We start from the raw sequence: 14,121 nt of genomic DNA, 5'->3' as shown, positions 1-14,121 counted from the left end.
ACCAAATCAGGCAAAAGATCATTGGTGAAAGATCAAGCTTCAACAACGACTCTTTGATGTGGTGGCAATTTCACAACGTCTCTTTCACACCTCTATATAAAGGATTGAAGACTTAGAGATTTGGTAATGCTGAACGAAAGACTCACAACATTCTTACAAGTGTCAAACCTCTGCTGAAATTGTTCTGCATTCACTTAGAATTTCTGTGTCTCAAAGTTTCATCTTAGAAATTCTTAAGTTATTGAGTTTGTATCTGATTTGTATTGTGAGCACCTCTGATTGTATATCAAGTGTTCAACCTTAAACAATTTTCTGTGTAATTTTGTTTAGTTAGAAGTCTCTTGCAGTTGTGCTTGAGCAGGGAAGTCTCTTGATTGTGTTCGTGAGCATAGGAAGACTCTTGCAAAGTGTGCTTGAGCAAAGGAAGTATCTTGCAGGTGTGCTTGAGCAATTGTAATCAGATATTACTCTTAGTGAAATCTCCTTGGAAGTGCAAGGGGGACTGGACTACTTCCGGATTGTGGAAGGAACTAGTATAATTGCTTTGTGTCGTTCTTCTTCTCTCTCTGTTTTATTCCGCTGCATTTAGATTCTGATTACCACTTCAGAAGTTGTCTCGCTTAGCTTCTGACCAGTGTGTTCAGTTTTTAGGAGAAACGAAGAATTTTCCAAAACACAATTCAACCCCCCCTTCTTGTGTTTTTCTCACCTTCAATTGGTATCTAGAGCCTTGGTTCTGTTGATAACACCTAACATTGTAACAGTCCAAGATCAGAGAAAAACATGTCTGACGAATCTGTTTCTGGAAATGGATCTGCCAACAACAACAAAAGTGTTGCATATGATTACAATGTTGACAAGAAATCCAGTGTTGGAAAGATTCCAAAGTTCAACGGAGATGCTGAAGAATTTTCTTGGTGGAAAACCAACTTCTATAGTTATATCATGAGCTTAGATGAAGAACTATGGGATATTCTAGAAGATGGTGTTAGTGGCTTAGACCTTGATGAAGAAGGAGCTGCTGTGGATAGAAAGAAACATACTCCTGAGTTGAAGAAACTCTACAAGAAGCATCACATTATCAGAGGAGCTCTTGTCACTGCCATATCCAAAGCAGAGTACATGAAGATGAGTGACAAATCCACTGCTAAAGCTATGTTTGCTTCTCTCTGTTCTAACTACGAAGGCAGTAAGAAGGTCAAAGAAGCTAAAGCTCTCATGCTTTTACATTAGTACGAGTTATTCAAGATGAAGGATGATGAAACTATTGAGGAGATGTACTCAAGGTTTCAAACCTTAGTCTCTGGGCTACAAATTCTAAAGAAGAGCTATGTTGCTTCTGACCATGTGAGCAAGATACTGAGAAGCTTGCCTGCAAGATGGAGACCAAAGGTGACTGCCATTGAGGAAGCTAAAGATTTAAACACTTTAAGTGTCGAAGATCTTGTTAGTTCTCTCAAAGTTCATGAGTTAAGTCTTAATGAACATGAGTTTACTAAGAAGAGTAAATCAATAGCTCTTCCATCCAAAGGCAAGTCATCAAAAGCTCTCAAAGTGGTTGAATCTGAAGAGGAAGAACAATCAAGTTTAGATTCTGAACCAGATGCTGCTGAAATGGCCATGCTTTCCAACAGACTTCAGTATCTGGCCAAGAAGAACAGAAAGTTTCTAGCCAGAAGGAGTAACTCCAGAAGCTTAAGGAAAGAAGATCAGAAGGGATGCTTCAACTGTAAGAAGCCTGGACACTTTATTGCTGAATGCCCTGATCTTCAAAAGGAGAAGTCAAAGGACAAGTCAAAGAAGTCAACGTTCAAACCAAGTAAATTCAACAAGCAGATCAAGCAGAGTTTAATGGCAACCTGGGATGATTTGGGAAGTGAATCTGGATCTGATAAAGAGGAAGCTGATGAAGATGCAAAGGTAGCAGTTGGGTTAGTTGCCATAACAACTTCAGAAGCTGGATCAGAATCAGATTCTGAAGATGAGAATGAGGTATATTCTAAGATTCCCAGAGATGAACTTGTTGAGTCACTTAAAGAACATCTTACACATTTTGAAGTAAGAACCAATGAGTTGAAGGATTTAAAAGAAAAATATGTTGATTTGGTAAAACAGCAAAAATCAACTCTATTGGATCTGAAAGCTTCTGAACAAGGACTTAGGGGCTTTGACTTCATGTGTAAAACTTATGAAGATCAGCTCAGGTTCTTATGTCAGAAGCTACAAGAAAAGTGTAATGAAAAACCTTTAAGCAACCATGAAATTGCTCTTGAAGATTTTATCATATCTAGCATTGACAGAAGCAGTGTGGCTTCTATGATTTATAGCATTTACAAGAACAATGGCAGAGGAATTGGTTTTCCAGAAGTTAAACTTGAGAAAACCAATCTTAAATCTTGTTGTGAATGCATCAAGGAAGGTCTGAAAACCTTTGTACCTGAAGGTGCTGAGTTGGAAACTGTTGTTCAATCAGAACCTGAAGCTTCTGGCTCTAAGGCTAAGATTACTTCAAAGCCAAAGAACTCTAAGCCAAAGGCTATGATCAAATCTGAATCCAAGACTTCAAAGATCAGGATCCTGAAAAGATCAGAACCTGTTCCTCAGAGTCTGGTGAAACCAAAATCTGAGGTTCTGAAGTCTAAGTTTCAGAAGAAGACAGTTACTGCTTCTGAAGTACCAAAACCTAAGGTGATGGTTAATCAGAAGCAATCCAACTCACAGCACAAGGTACAGGAAGTGAAGAGTAAAACCTCAAGTACTAACCTTTCAGGACCCATAGGACAATGGGTACCTAAATCTGAAAATGTCAATGATGCAGGTATGTCTAAGAGCAGCACCAAAGCAATAATCATGGTACCTAGAGAGCGGTTGCTCAAGACACATGACAGGAGAAAAGTCCAGCTTCCTCAGCCTAACAATGAAGGAAGGAGGAAGTGTGAAATTTGGAGGCAACCAAACTGGCAAGATCATAGGTACAAAAACTATTGGTAATTCCTCTACCTCAATTAATAATGTATGGTTGGTAGATGGTGTTGAACATAACCTTTTGAGCATTAGTCAATTTTGTGATAATGGTTATGATGTGCTTTTTCAGAAAACCAACTGTACTGTAATCAACAAGGAAGACAAATCCATTGTGTTAAAGGGAAAAAGAGTTGATAATGTCTACAAAATCAATTTTTCTGAACTGGCTGATCAGAAGGTGATTTGCCTTCTATCAGTGAATGATAAGAAATGGATGTGGCACAGAAGGTTGGGACATGCTAACTGGAGATTAATCTCTAAGCTTAGTAAGTTACAACTTGTCAAAGGGCTACCAGACATTGACTATCATTCAGATGCACTCTGTGGTGCATGTCAGAGAGGGAAAATTGTGAAATCATCTTTTAAAACCAAAGACATTGTTTCGACCTCCAGACCCTTAGAACTACTCCATATTGATTTATTTGGACCAGTAAGTACTGCATCCTTATATGGAAGTAAATATGGATTAGTCATTGTTGATGATTATAGCAGATGGACTTGGGTGAAATTCATAAAGAGTAAAGATGTTGCTTGTGATGTATTCAGTAGTTTCTGCACACAAATTCAATCTGAAAAAGAATCAAAGATTTTGAAAGTCAGAAGTGATCATGGTGGAGAGTTTGAAAATGAGCCATTTGAAGCTTTTTGTGAAAAACATGGAATTGTCCATGAATTCTCTTCTCCTAGAACTCCACAACAAAATGGGGTTGTAGAGAGAAAGAATAGAACTTTACAAGAAATGGCCAAAACCATGATCCATGAAAACAATTTACCAAAACATTTTTGGGCAGAAGCAGTGAATACAGCATGTTATGTCCAGAACAGGATCTATATTAGACCTATTTTGGAGAAAACAACATATGAACTCTTTAAAGAAAGGAAACCCAATATCTCTTACTTTCATCAATTTGGATGTACATGTTACATTCTGAATAACAAGCTCTACCTAAAGAAATTTGATGCCAAGGCCTAAAGAGGAATCTTCCTAGGTTACTCTAAACGGTCAAAGGCATACAGAGTGTATAATTCAGAGACACTCTGTGTTGAAGAATCTATGCATGTGAAATTTGATGACAAAGAGCTTGAAGATAAAACTTCAAAGCAAGGTGAAAGTTTTGCAGAGATACAGGTTCCTGAAGCTACTCCAGAACCTGATCAGATAGCTGAATCTGAAGAAAGTCCAGAAGCTGAACCCACATCAGAAGCGCAAGATGAAATTTCTTCTGATGAAGCACAAGATGGCTCACATTAAGCAGATCCTCCCAGTAACACATTCAAGCACAAGTCTTCACATCCTGAGGAATTAATCATTGGAAACAAAGATAGTCCAAGAAGAACAAGATCATACTTCAGACAAGAAGAATCAATGATTGGACTGATCTCAATGATTGAACCTACAACAGTTGATGAAGCACTTTCAGATGATGGATGGATCTTAGCTATGCAAGAAGAGCTGAATCAATTTCAAAGAAATGATGTGTGGGATCTGGTACCCAAACCTCAGCACAAGAACATTATTGGAACAAAATGGGTATTCAGAAACAAGTTGAATGAGCAAGGAGAAGTAACAAGAAACAAAGCAAGACTTGTTGCACAAGGGTATAGTCAACAAGAAGGCATTGATTACACTGAAACATTTGCTCCAGTTGCAAGATTGGAAGCAATCAGGATACTTCTGTCTTATGCAGTTAATCATGGCATAATATTATATCAGATGGATGTCAAGAGTGCATTTCTTAATGGTGTTATAGAAGAAGAAGTGTATGTCAAGCAACCTCCTGGATTTGAGGATATTAAATATCCTGACCATGTTTTTAAACTGAAGAAATCACTATATGGCTTGAAACAAGCTCCCAGAGCTTGGTATGATAGACTAAGTAATTTCTTAATCAAAAATGATTTTAAAAGAGGACAGGTTGATACAACACTCTTCAGAAGGACCCTTGGGAAAGATATTCTTGTTGTGCAAATATATGTTGATGATATAATATTTGGTTCTACTAATGCATCTCTTTGCAAGGAATTTTCTAAGTTAATGCAGGATGAATTTGAAATGAGCATGATGGGAGAGCTGAAGTTCTTCCTGGGCATTCAAATTAATCAATGCAAAGATGGAGTCTATGTTCATCAATCAAAGTATACAAAGGAGCTTCTGAAGAAGTTCAAGCTTGAAGATTGTAAAGTGATAAACACTCCAATGCACCCTACGTGCACCTTAAGCAAAGAAGATGAAGGAGCTAAAGTAGATCAGAAGCTGTACAGAGGTATGATTGGTTTTTTGTTATACCTCACTGCATCCAGGCCAGATATTGTGTTCAGTGTATGCTTGTGTGCAAGATTCCAATCAGATCCTAGAGAATCTCATATGACTGCTGTCAAGAGAATCTTCAGGTATTTGAAAGGAACAACTAATCTTGGACTCCTTTATAGGAAATCCTTAGATTATAAGCTAATTGGATTCTGTGATGCTGATTATGCTGGTGATAGGATTGAAAGAAAGTCAACCAGTGGCAATTGTCAATTTCTGGGTGATAATCTTATATCATGGGCTAACAAAAGACAAACAACTATTGCTATGTCTACAGTAGAAGCAGAATACATTTCAGCTGCAAGTTGTTGTACACAACTACTTTGGATGAAACATCAGTTGGAAGACTATCAGATAATTGCTAACAGTATTCCCATTTATTATGATAATACTGCTGCTATTTGTTTGTCTAAAAATCCAATTTTGCATTCAAGAGCTAAGCATATTGAAATCAAACACCATTTTATCAGAGACTATGTTCAAAAAGGAATTTTAGATATACAATTCATTGATACTGAAAATCAATGGGCTGATATATTTACTAAGCCTTTAACTGTTGAAAGGTTTGATTTTATAAAGAAAAATTTAAACATGCACTTTGTGTCTGATTAAATGTTTGCTTGCTCCTGAATAGGATTTTAGGTTCTGATGTTAGTTCAAAAGCAGTAGTCCATCAGAAGCTCTTTATTGAGGTTCTGAGGAAAACCCGCTTCTGATGATGACGTCAGCATCTGAAGTCCAGAAGCTGGATTTTATGCTTCTAAATAGTAGAGTTAGTGGAAACGTTGGGAGTTACTTTTTATGGTAACTTCTGGCCCACTAACTTGGTAGTTACTCTGAAAGTTTCTGACGTGGCCTGTCTGTATTGGTGTATAACTAAAAAGGGCAATGATGATTTAATAGCTTTGAAAACTACTTTCACGCGCCCCCAATTTGTCATTAATGTTATGTTTGTTTGTCTCTTTTGAATTGCAATCGTTTTTACTCTTAACACTTTGTCAATTCACACACTACTCACTTCACAAACAAACACTTTGCTTTCAAACCTCTTGCGAAGTAAGCGCAATTCTCTCAACCCTAGAACCCTAAAATCATCATCTTCTTCAATCATCAATGGCATCATCAAGTTCAAGAGTTTCAGAATCTACATCACGAAAGGTTCCTGAATATGACTACAGAGGAAGAAGTATGAAACTGGAAGAGTGGGAACTACAGGTTCAAATAGAAAATCCGGTGGATTTTGAATCACTCGCTTTCCATGAGTGTTGGATCAGAAGCTACTATGAAGTGCAAGAACTTATGCATTACTTCAAGATGTTGAATGGACCGACATACGAAGCATTGGTTAGACACTTTTGGATGAGAGCTAAGGTATATGACAAAGCTGCGTCTATAGCTGAAGAAAGTCAAATGGTTTTGATTTATCCAGAACTGGAAGGGAAGATCAGAGAAGAAATGGGACTTGAGCCATTTACCGGTGTTGAAATCAGGTCAAGTATTTGTGGTATTCCAGTGAGCATTGCAGCATGGCAGATAGAAGCTGTACTCCGTAGAGAAGCTTCTGGGAAATACTCTGAAATTGATCTTTCACGCACTGCTGAAGAACGCATCTGGAAAGAGAAAGTGAACTTGGCTCTGTACAACTCCACGCAGGCAGGAAAGTATTCTGAGCTAAGCATGGATAAGAAGCTGCTTCTGAAGATTCAGAATGAAAACTTGCTTCCATGTGGTGGAAATGATAAACCCAATCTGGCACAGAAAGTCTTTCTCCAGCACTTCATTAAGAAAGAAAAAGTGAACGTGCCAAAATACATGTTCAAGTACTTGATAGAGTGTCTGAAACAGAGTCAGCTGCAGCATAGAACCTGGGTACCTTATGGAAGACTCTTGTTAGAAATATTCTATCAAGGAGGAGTTTTGGACAAACTAAGCAGTGTTGAAGCCTTCACAGATAAGCTGCTTGATACTAAGACTGGGAAGTTCATAAATGCTCAAACCCTCAAGAATATGAAGTTGATCACTGTTGTCACCAAGATTCAAACTGATTTGAGTGAATCCAATGTCTTGTCTGATCTCATGAAGGATTTTCCACTAATCTGCAAGAAGGATCCTCTTGATGTGCAGATGTTGTACATCAAGGATCACTATGAGACAACCAACAAGGTTATCAGGTTGGAAGATGTACCTGAGGAGATGTATGGTGGTGTTCTGCCACGGGCCAGAGGCAGAAAGTCAAAAAGAAAACTGACTGCAGAAGAACATGGAAGTTGAAAAATCTGCAAAGAAGGCAAAGGTCACTTCTGATAAGCTTAAAATTGGTGGTTTTGCAATGCCATCAATTGAAGAAGCTATTGAAGAGATGGATTCAAGGTTGATCCTGGATGTTGGTATTGCTCTTGATCAGCCTGCTATACCAAAAAGAAAGAAGAAACTAGCCTTGAGGAGGACCAAGGATTTTCCTCATGTTACCAAGAAAGCTGAAGCTGCTTCTGATTTGGCTTTGAAGGATTTACAAGGGAAGAAGGCAGAAGCTGAAAAAGTCTTGGAAATTGCATCTGAGCTACAAGAGTTTGTAGTTTCAGAAGCTAAGCACTTGATGCTGATGACGAGTGAGTCTTCTCAGAAGGATTTTGATCCTGAACCAGAAGAGGTAGTCAATATATCATCAGATTCCGCATCCTCATCATCATCAGATTCTGATGATGATATACCCATAGGACTCCTTTTTCGAAAACCAGTAAAAAGCCGTTCAACATCAACCAAGACCAACAAAAAGCCCTCTCAGTCAAGCTATTATGAACCAGTTGGTCATATAATCAATCAGAAGCTAGGAGAAATGGCTGAGCAGAGAGACAGAGTCATTGATACTATCCTCCGCCATAACCCTCAACCTCTTAACATTCAACCGCTCAACATGATCATACCAGAAAATGTTGAACCTAACTCAGAGAAAGCCTCTGAGACAACCTCAGAAGCAGTTGCTTCTGAGAAAATTGTTTCAGAAAGCCCCCAACATCAAACACCAGAACCACACAAACCCTCATCACCCCCACAACAACCCCCATCACCCATAGCTGAAACTGAACCCCAACCCAACATTCAAACTCAACAAACTTCACCACAACAGCCACCAACCAACATTGAACCTGAAACTGAACCTCAATCTTCACCACAACCAGAGCATACTGAACCACAATCTGAACCACAACCAGAAGAATCCTCTCCCCAACACATTCCCATGGACATTGACAAACATCAAGTCAATCTCCAAGCCTCAACATCAACCTCACACATTGATCTTGACCAACCATCATCCTCAACTCCATCTGAACAACTCATCATTCCAGAATCCATTCCTGTTCAAGACCTTTCCCCTAGTGCTTCTGACCAATCCTCGGACCTAGAAATTCTTAAACAACCACCCTTGAACATTCTGGAATCTGAGTACATTGACATTGAGCTACTCAAGATCCTCTCTGATGTGCATCATCTGGTTGATCAAAGATGGGAAATTGATTTGTCATCAGCTTATAAAGAGCAATGGGAATCCCTGCAGAAAAGAGCTACTGATCTGATAGCATCTGTAAGTAGGAAATGCATCAGAATCAAGGCTGCTACTGTAAGGAAATTTTTGAAGGATATGGAGTTAGCCAAGAGAAGTTCAAGGCTGCTTCTGTCAAACAAGCCATTCTACTCAGAAGCTGATATATGACAAGAGAAGCTAGAATGTTCAAGCTTCTAAGGCAGCAGATGGCACATCAACAGCAAGAAGCTAAGGCAAGGGAATTGGCTCTTCTCCAGAGGCAACAACTTCTTGAAGAACAGTTGAAGAAGCAAGCAGAAGAAATGGAGAAGATGATGAAACAACAGCAAACCAAACCTTAGTTGCACACCTTAGTGTTTATTTTCTGTTTGTTGTTTGTTTTAATCCTTTTCTATTTCTTGCTTCTGAATATCTCTTGTCTTACGTTTCTTACTGCTTCTGAATTCTTAATGGTTCTGACTAACAATGCCTGAATATTTTTGTTTACATTCATTGCTCTGATTTACTGATTTATTTTTGCTTTGATTATATTATTGATAAGACTATAGGTTCTGATCATATTTATACTCTCTTCTTGTTTGAGTTTTTCTCAAATCCTTTTGTCCTTTATATTTATTTGTTATTTTTGATAATGACAAAAGGGCGAGTATATGTGATAGTATTTAAAGGCTCTGAGCCCCATTAATGATATTTGAAGATTATTTTGAAAAACTTCTATCATTTTTACCTTAAAGGTATAAGCTATGAACGAAAGAAGGAGTATCAAATTTCAAATAAAATTAATTGAACCATTCTTCTATAAGTTAATTCTTTCAATTTTTTAAGCTCTGATATTATTTTTGTGCGCCAAAAAGAATTTAATTAACCCGGATAGAACTTAGGGGGAGCTTACAAACCTCACCTTAAAGACTATCAGACTCAGGGGGAGTTTGAGCTTACAAACCTCAGATTCTGAGCTTACAAACCTCAGAACCCCAAAGTCAACTTGTTAATTAGATTAACAACAATTGATCAATTTTAAATACTATTGTTTGTCATGATCAAAAAGGGGGAGATTGTTGGAACAAAATGTGTTTAACAATGAACCTTAAAGAGTTTTGATGATAACAAGGTATTAAAAATTGTAAATTGGACTAGTTAATATTTGTTCAAATGTACAGGACCATAGTTAAAAATTTACATTATATAAAGGTTCTGAAGAACAAATAGAGAGCTATGGACTAAAGAAAAGGAAGTTTGAAAGCATCTGAAAAGAAGTGCATCTGAAGTCATAAGTGCTACTAAAGAATGGTGACGTCATCAGAAGCTGAAGATCATCAGAAGCTGAAAGTCATCAGAAGCTGAACGTCAACAGAAGCAGATAGCCTTCAGAAGCGTATAGCCATCAGAAGCAGATAGTTCAGAAGCGACTTCATCAGAAGCTGAAGCTCATCAGAAGCTGATTATCACCACAAGCTGAAGATTCAAAGATCAACACTTCAAAAGCTGTCTATTGGATTCGAAAACACTGCAGAAGATTAGTGGATGGTTGCAACGGTCATTTTGGTGAAGATTTGAAGGCCTTGGAACCTTATCTTCAAAAAGCGTTGACATTGTACTTTGTACGAACTGTACAACCACCTTCTCCACTACTCTGTTTTGTGTCCACGCTACAGGACAAGAAAACAGCTCCAGAATAACAGCTTGCCTACAAAGATGTTCCTTCACAATGGGAATGGATTTCAAATTGGTTCTTCATAGGACAACAACCAAATCAGGCAAAAGATCATTGGTGAAAGATCAAGCTTCAACAACGACTCTTTGATGTGGTGGCAATTTCACAACGTCTTTTTCACACCTCTATATAAAGGAGTGAAGACTTAGAGATTTGGTAATGCTGAAGGAAAGACTCACAACATTCTTACAAGTGCCAAACCTCTGCTTAAATTGTTCTGCATTCACTTAGAATTTCTGTGTCTCAAAGTTTCATCTTAGAAATTCTTAAGTTATTGAGTTTGTATCTGATTTGTATTGTGAGCACCTCTGATTGTATATCAAGTGTTCAACCTTAAACAATTTTTTGTGTAATTTTGTTTAGTTAGAAGTCTCTTGCAGTTGTGCTTGAGCAGGGAAGTCTCTTGATTGTGTTCGTGAGCATAGGAAGACTCTTGCAAAGTGTGCTTGAGCAAAGGAAGTATCTTGCAGGTGTGCTTGAGCAATTGTAATCAGATATTACTCTTAGTGAAATCTCCTTGGAAGTGCAAGGGGGACTGGACTACTTCCGGATTGTGGAAGGAACTAGTATAATTGCTTTGTGTCATTCTTCTTCTCTCTCTGTTTTATTCCGCTGCATTTAGATTCTGATTACCACTTCAGAAGTTGTCTCGCTTAGCTTCTGACCAGTGTGTTCAGTTTTTAGGAGAAACGAAGAATTTTCCAAAACACAATTCAACCCCCCCTTCTTGTGTTTTTCTCACCTTCAATTGGTATCTAGAGCCTTGGTTCTGTTGATAACACCTAACACTGTAACAGTCCAAGATCAGAGAAAAACATGTCTGACGAATCTGTTTCTGGAAATGGATCTGCCAACAACAACAAAAGTGTTGCATATGATTACAATGTTGACAAGAAATCCAGTGTTGGAAAGATTCCAAAGTTCAACGGAGATGCTGAAGAATTTTCTTGGTGGAAAACCAACTTCTATAGTTATATCATGAGCTTAGATGAAGAACTATGGGATATTCTAGAAGATGGTGTTAGTGGCTTAGACCTTGATGAAGAAGGAGCTGCTGTGGATAGAAAGAAACATACTCCTGAGTTGAAGAAACTCTACAAGAAGCATCACATTATCAGAGGAGCTCTTGTCACTGCCATACCCAAAGCAGAGTACATGAAGATGAGTGACAAATCCACTGCTAAAGCTATGTTTGCTTCTCTCTGTTCTAACTACGAAGGCAGTAAGAAGGTCAAAGAAGCTAAAGCTCTCATGCTTTTACATTAGTACGAGTTATTCAAGATGAAGGATGATGAAACTATTGAGGAGATGTACTCAAGGTTTCAAACCTTAGTCTCTGGGCTACAAATTCTAAAGAAGAGCTATGTTGCTTCTGACCATGTGAGCAAGATACTCAGAAGCTTGCCTGCAAGATGGAGACCAAAGGTGACTGCCATTGAGGAAGCTAAAGATTTAAACACATTAAGTGTCGAAGATCTTGTTAGTTCTCTCAAAGTTCATGAGTTAAGTCTTAATGAACATGAGTCTACTAAGAAGAGTAAATCAATAGCTCTTCCATCCAAAGGCAAGTCATCAAAAGCTCTCAAAGTGGTTGAATCTGAAGAGGAAGAACAATCAAGTTTAGATTCTGAACCAGATGCTGCTGAAATGGCCATGCTTTCCAACAGACTTCAGTATCTGGCCAAGAAGAACAGAAAGTTTCTAGCCAGAAGGAGTAACTCCAGAAGCTCAAGGAAAGAAGATCAGAAGGGACGCTTCAACTGTAAGAAGCCTGGACACTTTATTGCTGAATGCCCTGATCTTCAAAAGGAGAAGTCAAAGGACAAGTCAAAGAAGTCAACGTTCAAACCAAGTAAATTCAACAAGCAGATCAAGCAGAGTTTAATGGCAACCTGGGATGATTTGGGAAGTGAATCTGGATCTGATAAAGAGGAAGCTGATGAAGATTCAAAGGTAGCAGTTGGGTTAGTTGCCAAAGCAACTTCAGAAGCTGGATCAGAATCAGATTCTGAAGATGAGAATGAGGTATATTCTAAGATTCCCAGAGATGAACTTGTTGAGTCACTTAAAGAACTTCTTACACATTTTGAAGTAAGAACCAATGAGTTGAAGGATTTAAAAGAAAAATATGTTGATTTGGTAAAACAGCAAAAATCAACTCTATTGGATCTGAAAGCTTCTGAACAAGGACTTAGGGGCTTTGACTTCATGTGTAAAACTTATGAAGATCACCTCAGGTTCTTATGTCAGAAGCTACAAGAAAAGTGTAATGAAAAACCTTTAAGCAACCATGAAATTGCTCTTGAAGATTTTATCATATCTAGCATTGACAGAAGCAGTGTGGCTTCTATGATTTATAGCATTTACAAGAACAATGGCAGAGGAATTGGTTTTCCAGAAGTTAAACTTGAGAAAACCAATCTTAAATCTTGTTGTGAATGCATCAAGGAAGGTCTGAAAACCTTCTTTGTACCTGAAGGTGCTGAGTTGGAAACTGTTGTTCAATCAGAACCTGAAGCTTCTGGCTCTAAGGCTAAGATTACTTCAAAGCCAAAGAACTCTAAGCCAAAGGCTATGATCAAATCTGAATCCAAGACTTCAAAGATCAGGATCCTGAAAAGATCAGAACCTGTTCCTCAGAGTCTGGTGAAACCAAAATCTGAGGTTCTGAAGTCTAAGTTTCAGAAGAAGACAGTTACTGCTTCTGAAGTACCAAAACCTAAGGTGGTGGTTAATCAGAAGCAATCCAACTCACAGCACAAGGTACAGGAAGTGAAGAGTAAAACCTCAAGTACTAACCTTTCAAGACCCATAGGACCATGGGTACCTAAATCTGAAAATGTCAATGATGCAGGTATGTCTAAGAGCAGCACCAAAGCAAAAATCATGGTACCTAGACAGCGGTTGCTCAAGACACATGACAGGAGAAAAGTCAAGCTTCCTCAGCCTAACAATGAAGGAAGGAGGAAGTGTGAAATTTGGAGGCAACCAAACTGGCAAGATCATAGGTACAAGAACTATTGGTAATTCCTCTACCTCAATTAATAATGTATGGTTGGTAGATGGTCTTGAACATAACCTTTTGAGCATTAGTCAATTTTGTGATAATGGTTATGATGTGCTTTTTCAGAAAACCAACTGTACTGTAATCAACAAGGAAGACAAATCCATTGTGTTAAAGGGAAAAAGAGTTGATAATGTCTACAAAATCAATTTTTCTGAACTGGCTGATCAGAAGGTGATTTGCCTTCTATCAGTGAATGATAAGAAATGGATGTGGCACAGAAGGTTGGGACATGCTAACTGGAGATTAATCTCTAAGCTTAGTAAGTTACAACTTGTCAAAGGGCTACCAGACATTGACTATCATTCAGATGCACTCTGTGGTGCATGTCAGAGAGGGAAAATTGTGAAATCATCTTTTAAAACCAAAGACATTGTTTCGACCTCCAGACCCTTAGAACTACTCCATATTGATTTATTTGGACCAGTAAGTACTGCATCCTTATATGGAAGTAAATATGGATTAGT

The 14,121-nt window shown here is 38.2% G+C and overlaps 1 protein-coding gene across 4 annotated transcripts in view; it reads left to right on the top strand.

The window, feature by feature from the left end:
- Positions 1–14,121, top strand: part of LOC146929776 (uncharacterized) — a 68,753-nt gene that overhangs the window by 38,626 nt on the left and 16,006 nt on the right. The gene's annotated exons all lie outside the window — the stretch shown is intronic.

Source organism: Medicago sativa, chromosome 4, assembly GCF_051527215.1.
Source record: "Medicago sativa cultivar Bolivia chromosome 4, Bolivia_mono, whole genome shotgun sequence".
Taxonomy (NCBI): Eukaryota; Viridiplantae; Streptophyta; class Magnoliopsida; order Fabales; family Fabaceae; genus Medicago; species Medicago sativa.
The sequence above is the reverse complement of the archived record's forward strand: the minus strand, read 5'-3'. Positions and strand labels throughout refer to the sequence as shown.